This window comes from Berghia stephanieae, chromosome 15 (assembly GCF_034508935.2).
Source record: "Berghia stephanieae isolate SIO BIC M18660-M18661 chromosome 15, UCSD_Bste_1.3, whole genome shotgun sequence".
Classification (NCBI taxonomy): Eukaryota; Metazoa; Mollusca; class Gastropoda; order Nudibranchia; family Aeolidiidae; genus Berghia; species Berghia stephanieae.
Window position 1 is genome coordinate 1,427,339 of NC_088374.1, and position 7,500 is coordinate 1,434,838.

General features: G+C 38.7%; 1 protein-coding gene across 1 annotated transcript in view; it reads right to left on the bottom strand.

Annotated features, from left to right (window-relative positions):
• Window positions 1-3,079, bottom strand: part of LOC144960560 (farnesyl pyrophosphate synthase-like) — a 32,925-nt gene extending 29,846 nt beyond the window's left edge. The window contains exon 1 of the mRNA XM_078893770.1: window positions 2,943-3,079. The gene's annotated coding sequence lies outside the window, so the exon portion shown is untranslated. The remainder of the gene's footprint in view (window positions 1-2,942) is intronic.
• Between the last annotated feature and the right edge of the window lie 4,421 nt (window positions 3,080-7,500).

Genomic DNA, 7,500 nt, shown 5'->3' on the forward strand with positions numbered 1-7,500 from the left:
GGAAACCTAAAAAAAAAGAAGCAAAATATTGTCCAGTACAACAATGTTAAACTAGGCCCACAATCGTGAAAGGATGTGAGACCTGCATCTATGCACACGTCGACTGTAATAGTATCATATTTAAAGACATACAGACCTAGAACCATACATCAAGAACAGCATCAACTTACTATTGTCAAATAACTTTTAAAAAACACAACATTCGAACTGAAAAATTGAACAAATAGGGCGACACGTAAAGCCTGTGAAGTGCTTTATATGTTATGTTCTTTAACAAAGAAAACAATACTGTTACCAGTAGTATTTAATTTTACCTTGAGCATGAGGTCTGAATCGCCCTCGCATTACAGTCAAAGGGACCAAGGTCAATACCCAGTGTAGTCGATTGCCCTCGCATTACAGTCAAAGGGACCAAGGTCAATACCCAGTGTAGTCTAGATTTTATCCCGAGCCCTCTATCCACCAACAAGGTTTGGGTAGCTTTGTTCGGTTGATCTAGCTGGAAATACTTTACGGTCGATTAGCGTCCTATCCAAAGGGTAGCAAGCATTAGCTATTGTCCTTTTAACGCTATAAGCACTACGGTTCCATAGGCTAGTGGTTACAGAATGCGAGTTAAAAGTCTGTTCCAAAGACTTGGTAATTCTACGCTGCCAAAGTGGAATTCGAACCACGTACCTATAAAAGTTAAGCCAAGTACCCTTCTTCTTCTTCTTCTTCTTCTTCTTCTTCTTCTTCTTCTTCTTCTTCTTCTTCTTCTTCTTCTTCTTCTTCTTCTTCTTCTTCTTCTTTTTCGTCTTGAATCCTTGGTGAAGCCTCTTTACCCACATTCTGTCACTTAGGTTTAAAATGAGCTCCCGGCAATTAACAGCGCTGTCTTAGTCCCAATAAATTGAAATATCGCCTAACAGGCGTCATGTCCAGTCCTTAATGTTAAATGTTGCTGTTGGTCAGGTATCCCTTTTAAAACGCATTTTATTTTTATGTTTGTTTATTTATATCTTTAATATATTCATACCAATATGCAAATGTGTTATGCTAATGTACTAAGATAATTTCTAATCATGATGTAACTGGGAATTGAATAGTATAATCATTTGCATAAATTATCAACATCAACAGTCATGCATATCATTATAATTATTATAATGGGATGGAATTAATTATCACGTTCCTTGATAGATTCAAATTGACGTGTACATATACACAGGTCAAAAACCCAATTGTAATTATGGGCCTAGTTAAACTTGCTGTAATGGACAATTTTTTCCGTCATTAAAAAAAAAACGATTTCTATTACAACAATGGGCCCAAAATATCTTGGGCTATAAGACCTGAAAATAAGTGCACGTCAAAGAGTTGAGTGGCGCCAATTTCGTTCCTTCTACATATTCCTAACAAGAACTTAAGAACTTGAAGAAGACAAGCGAATTCATAATCACAAAACAAATAAATGTATAGGGAATGAGATTAGCGGAAGAGTAGCGTCCCTTGATTGGACCTCACCCATAGTCTGTGACGTCAAGTTATTAGAGAGAGAACGTCATGTTGGTTGTGCGCGGACGCGAGGCCAGATACGCATGCGCACAACGAACATGACGTTATCTCTCTAATAACTTTTTCGCCGGTGACGTCACAGACTATGGGCGACGTCCAATCAAGGGACGCTACTCTTCCACTAATCTCATTCCCTATACATAAATGAAAAAAAACAATTAAGAAACGCAATTTTATGTACTGATGCTATGTGTTTAGATACATTACTCCCAACATCCGCCAATCGAAAAAATGAAAATATAACTGAATTGATAAATGTTATTCATAAAAATGGGGAAATCAGGTTTACAAAGATTATTTAGACAAATAGGTTAATCAATACTTCAACTATTATATAACACGATATCCATAAACGTGCTCAAAGCGCTTTCTAAGAGTCCCAAGGCGACCTTAAACACTAAACATGTTGGACAAGACATAATCTCTGTTAGATAATGTTACTATTTATTTTGTACACATAAAACGGTGTTAACGTTAAGGTACTCATTTAACTCCTGGATAATGTAACTAAAGAGCATTTTCAAAGGACTCGACTTTGCTCTGTTCAGGTCGGGGCTCGAACCCATGGCATTCCGATCGTAAGGCAAAAGTCACACCACTAGACCACCAGGTTCACACATGATAAGAATAATAATATTAAGTTACAGAATTTTATTTAAAAGTTATAATTTAAAAAATATAGCTTTTATATAGCGCAATGTACACTCAATGCGCTTTTTAAAGGGTTCCTAACCTACAGCAACACGTTCACAGTTATGCGATAATACATATTTCATACCCGACTGTGATAACGTTGTTAAAGTCCAAGTACTCATTTTACACCTGAGTAAGATGAGATAATGTGAGTAAAGAGTCTTTTTCAATGACTCAACAATTTACCGAGCGAGGCTCGAACCTATGACTTTTTGATCCGAAAGGGAATGTAATACCACCAGCCACATAGCGGGAGAATGATTTTATCAAGCAGGATTGTAAATAATGTAAATGAAATGAAATAATATTTTAAAACAGTATTAGATTAAATGTAAGGCTTTGTGGTCTTGGCCACTCTACAGCCTGGCAAATGGAATAAACAAACACGAATAGGACAGCTCAAAAATACCATACACAGATCGTTTCGGGCTCAACATTCTTTGTCAGCTAACGACAAATAATCACCCCACCCCCCAACTCCCCCCCCCATTCCCACCCTCACCGATAATTTATAGTACATAAATACATTAGTTAAAACACACTAGACAACTGGTAGCAAAAATATGACAATTACGTTACAAAACATTTTATATATATATATATATATATATATATATATATATATATATATATATATATATATATATATATATATATATATATATATATATATATATATATATATCACTAACCTTCCTAAGTCCGTATAGTATCAGCGAAAATAACTAAACGTGCTTTTATTCGTAAATTTTCTGATATTTTAGATTCACTGTAGAATGTTGTGAGTGTTGTCATGTGTACACACTCTCCTCTATTTATAGAACACCATGAATGGGTTCTATGACAACATCAGGGTTAGAACGACCGGTTGATGTCAGATGAAACAGATCGACACGCCTTGATGTGTAGCTGGCGGTGGACACGCCACGCCCATTGATTGATCCGATATTAAGTTACTAAAACATCAACGATATGGATTTCAATACAGATTCTAAATATAGATAGTATGCCCTTGACAAAGACACTTGCAATAGTGCCATATTATTATGTAAGTGTAACGGACAAAAACATAATATGTGTAACCATGAATGGTTATAGTCTGGTTAGTACAGTTTCGTGAGAATTACTCATGAATATGGGTGGCAAAAGGCGATAACAAAGACCTGAGTGACGTCATCTTCATTCTATATATAGATGGAACGGAATTGACGCCACACAGCTGTTTGTTATAATTTTAGTTAATTTTTTTTTAATTTTTTTTTTTTGGTCATCACACTTTGCTTCAAAGTCGGGAAACGTTGGACAGGACGGATCAAATCAGTTTGAGTTGGAAATAAGAATAATAATAATGATGATGATGATGATGATGATGATGATGATGATGATGATGATGATGATGATGATGATGATGATGATGATGATGATGATGATGATGATGATGGTGGTGGTGATGATCACGATCATGATGATGATGATGTCTGATGGTACGTCGCCCAGCAACAGCAGCTTGGTTCTAAACAAAGAAAATATTTACTTTTTATTCTTCATGCTGGCTAGAACTTTTTCACATGTCATGTGATCAGAATGTATAAAAGTCTAAACATGATCACTTTTATGCTCGTCGGAGAATTATGTCATAAGGGTATCCGTCATCGTTTTGATAGTTTAGAACCAGTTATTAAGTTATCATGCGTCATTAAGAGGGAAGTGACGTCATGACTGTTGAACCCTATTCGAGAATAGTGAACATTTTCGGTAACGGGAGTAAAACTGTACGATGCTGGTTTGACCGTACTGGATCCAGCGGATTAATATATGACCTGACACTAGAACCATAGCCATCGTTATGTTATAGCCTGACACTAGAACCATAGCCATCGTTATGTTATAGCCTGACACTAGAACCATAGCCATCGTTATGTTATAGCCTGATACTAGAACCGTAGCCATCGTTATGTTATAGCCTGACACTAGAACCATAGCCATCGTTATGTTATAGCCTGATACTAGAACCATAGCCATCGTTATGTTATAGCCTGATACTAGAACCGTAGCCATCGTTATGTTATAGCCTGATACTAGAACCATAGCCATCGTTATGTTATAGCCTGATACTAGAACCGTAGCCATCGTTATGTTATAGCCTGACACTAGAACCATAGCCATCGTTATGTTATAGCCTGACACTGAAACCGTAGCCATCGTTATGTTATAGCCTGACACTGACATCCAAAAGGATTGGCAGTTTGACGTCATTATTTGGTTTTGCATCTTCTAGTGATTTGTCGTTAGTAGAGCTCATGGAAACAAGTCAATTCATTGGTTGAACTATTGAATTCAACGCACGATTCGTTTTCTTTTGTGGCAACAGATTGACATTTTGTCGTCATTTTTGGTCATTGTCAGGCCAAAACTTTACTAAGGCCACGCTAGAACCCTTTAGGACTTGTGGTTTGACGTCAGCTTTTTTGTTTTGTGGCGTCTAGTGTGTTGTCTTTACTAGAGCTCATGGAAACAAGTTTTTCATTGGTTCAACTATTGAATACAACTCACGATTGTGTCAAAAATTGGCATTTTGACGTCATTTTTTGGTCATTGTAAGCGTGGCCATCGATACCTTATAGCCCGACACTGACCAAAAAATGACGTTAAACTGCCAGCCTTTTGCCACAAAAGCAAACAAATCGTGAATTGTATTCAATAGTTCAACCAATGGGGCCACTTGTTTCCACGAGCACTACTAACGACAACTCACTAAACGGTGAAAAAAACAACAACACAAAATGACGTCAAAATGCAAGTTTTTTTGAGTTTCAGTGTCAGGCTATAACTTCACAATGGTTACGGCCTGACACTGACCAAATAGTGACGTCAAAATGCCAGTCTTTTTGGGTTTCAGTGTCAGGCTATAACTTAACAATGGTTTACGGCCTGACACTGACCAAATAATGACGTCAAAATGCTAGTCTTTTTGGGTTTCAGTGTAAGGCTATAACTTAACAATGTTTAGAGCCTGACACTGACCAAATAATGACGTCAAAATGCCAGTATGTTTGGGTTTCAGTGTCAGTGTAAGGCTACTTAACGATGGCTACGGCCTGACACTGACCAAATAATGACGTCAAAATGCCAGTATGTTTGGGTTTCAGTGTCAGTGTTAGGCTACTTAACGATGGCTACGGCCTGACACTGACCAAATAATGACGTCAAAATGCCAGTATGTTTGGGTTTCAGTGTCAGTGTTAGGCTACTTAACGATGGCTACGGCCTGACACTGACCAAATAATGACGTCAACATGCAAGTATGTTTGGGTTTCAATGTCAGTGTTAGGCTACTTAACGATGGCTACGGCCTGACACTGACCAAATAATGACGTCAAAATGCCAGTATGTTTGGGTTTCAATGTCAGTGTTAGGCTACTTAACGATGGCTACGGCCTGACACTGACCAAATAATGACGTCAAAATGCCAGTATGTTTGGGTTTCAGTGTCAGTGTAAGGCTACTTAACGATGGCTACGGCCTGACACTGACCAAATAATGACGTCAAAATGCCAGTATGTTTGGGTTCCAGTGTCAGTGTAAGGCTACTTAACGATGGCTACGGCCTGACACTGACCAAATAATGACGTCAAAATGCCAGTATGTTTGGGTTCCAGTGTCAGTGTAAGGCTACTTAACGATGGCTACGGCCTGACACTGACCAAATAATGACGTCAAAATGCCAGTATGTTTGGGTTCCAGTGTCAGTGTAAGGCTACTTAACGATGGCTACGGCCTGACACTGACCAAATAATGACGTCAAAATGCCAGTATGTTTGGGTTCCAGTGTCAGTGTAAGGCTACTTAACGATGGCTACGGCCTGACACTGACCAAATAATGACGTCAAAATGCCAGTATGTTTGGGTTCCAGTGTCAGTGTAAGGCTACTTAACGATGGCTACGGCCTGACACTGACCAAATAATGACGTCAAAATGCCAGTATGTTTGGGTTCCAGTGTCAGTGTAAGGCTACTTAACGATGGCTACGGCCTGACACTGACCAAATAATGACGTCAAAATGCCAGTATGTTTGGGTTCCAGTGTCAGTGTAAGGCTACTTAACGATGGCTACGGCCTGACACTGACCAAATAATGACGTCAAAATGCCAGTATGTTTGGGTTCCAGTGTCAGTGTAAGGCTACTTAACGATGGCTACGGCCTGACACTGACCAAATAATGACGTCAAAATGCCAGTATGTTTGGGTTTCAGTGTCAGTGTAAGGCTACTTAACGATGGCTACGCATAGATTCAGTTTGAATGGACCCAATGACTCTGATGGACTACTTTTACCTGTACAGATGGAAATTTGGGAACGATGATGCCTACCGGAAATGTCAGGCAGCTCCAGAAACCAACGATCACATCGTCCTCTACTGTCTAGTAACTAAACTTGAAGGTGGCTATGAAACACTCCTTAGAACCAACCTTTCCAGCCTGCATGTATCCTCCATCTAATTGCCCCCATCTCCTAAGTATTTGATTTGGTTTGTCTCTGGCACATCCTTTTCTCCTATCTTATTGGTGGTTCTGCTCTCTGCTGTCAGATGAACAAATACTTGGTCTTCGATCTGCTTTCCCTTAATCCCTTCCTTTCCAACAGTTGTCTCCAACTCTCCAGATATATCAATTGGATTAAATAGTCTGATATCACGTCTGCCCAACAACGAGAAGCTTGGTTCGAAACAAAGAAAATCAGTACTTTTCATTCTTCATGATCGTCGGATAAATATTCATTTTGGACGCCATTGTTCTGATAGTTTAGATCCAGTTACTAAGTCCTTATGCGTCATTACGATAGAAGTGACATCATGACTTTGGAAGCATATTGTGAGGCATTACTTAAGCGTACTTTCTAGAAGCATGTCCAGACGTGAATCAAATTGGCAAACACGTCTCTGAACATGTTTCCAGGGATACACCAAAGTATGTGATATTGTCTCCACGTATACACCAAAGTATGTGATAATCTCTCCACGTATACACCAAAGTATGTGATAATGTCTCCACGTATACACCAAAGTATGTGATAGGGTCTCCACGTATACACCAAAGTATGTGATAATGTCTCACGTATACACCAAAGTATGTGATAATGTCTCACGTATACTCCAACGTATGTGATAATGTCTCACGTATACTCCAACGTATGTGATAATGTATCCATGTATAGACCAATGTATGTGATATTGTGTCCATGTATACACC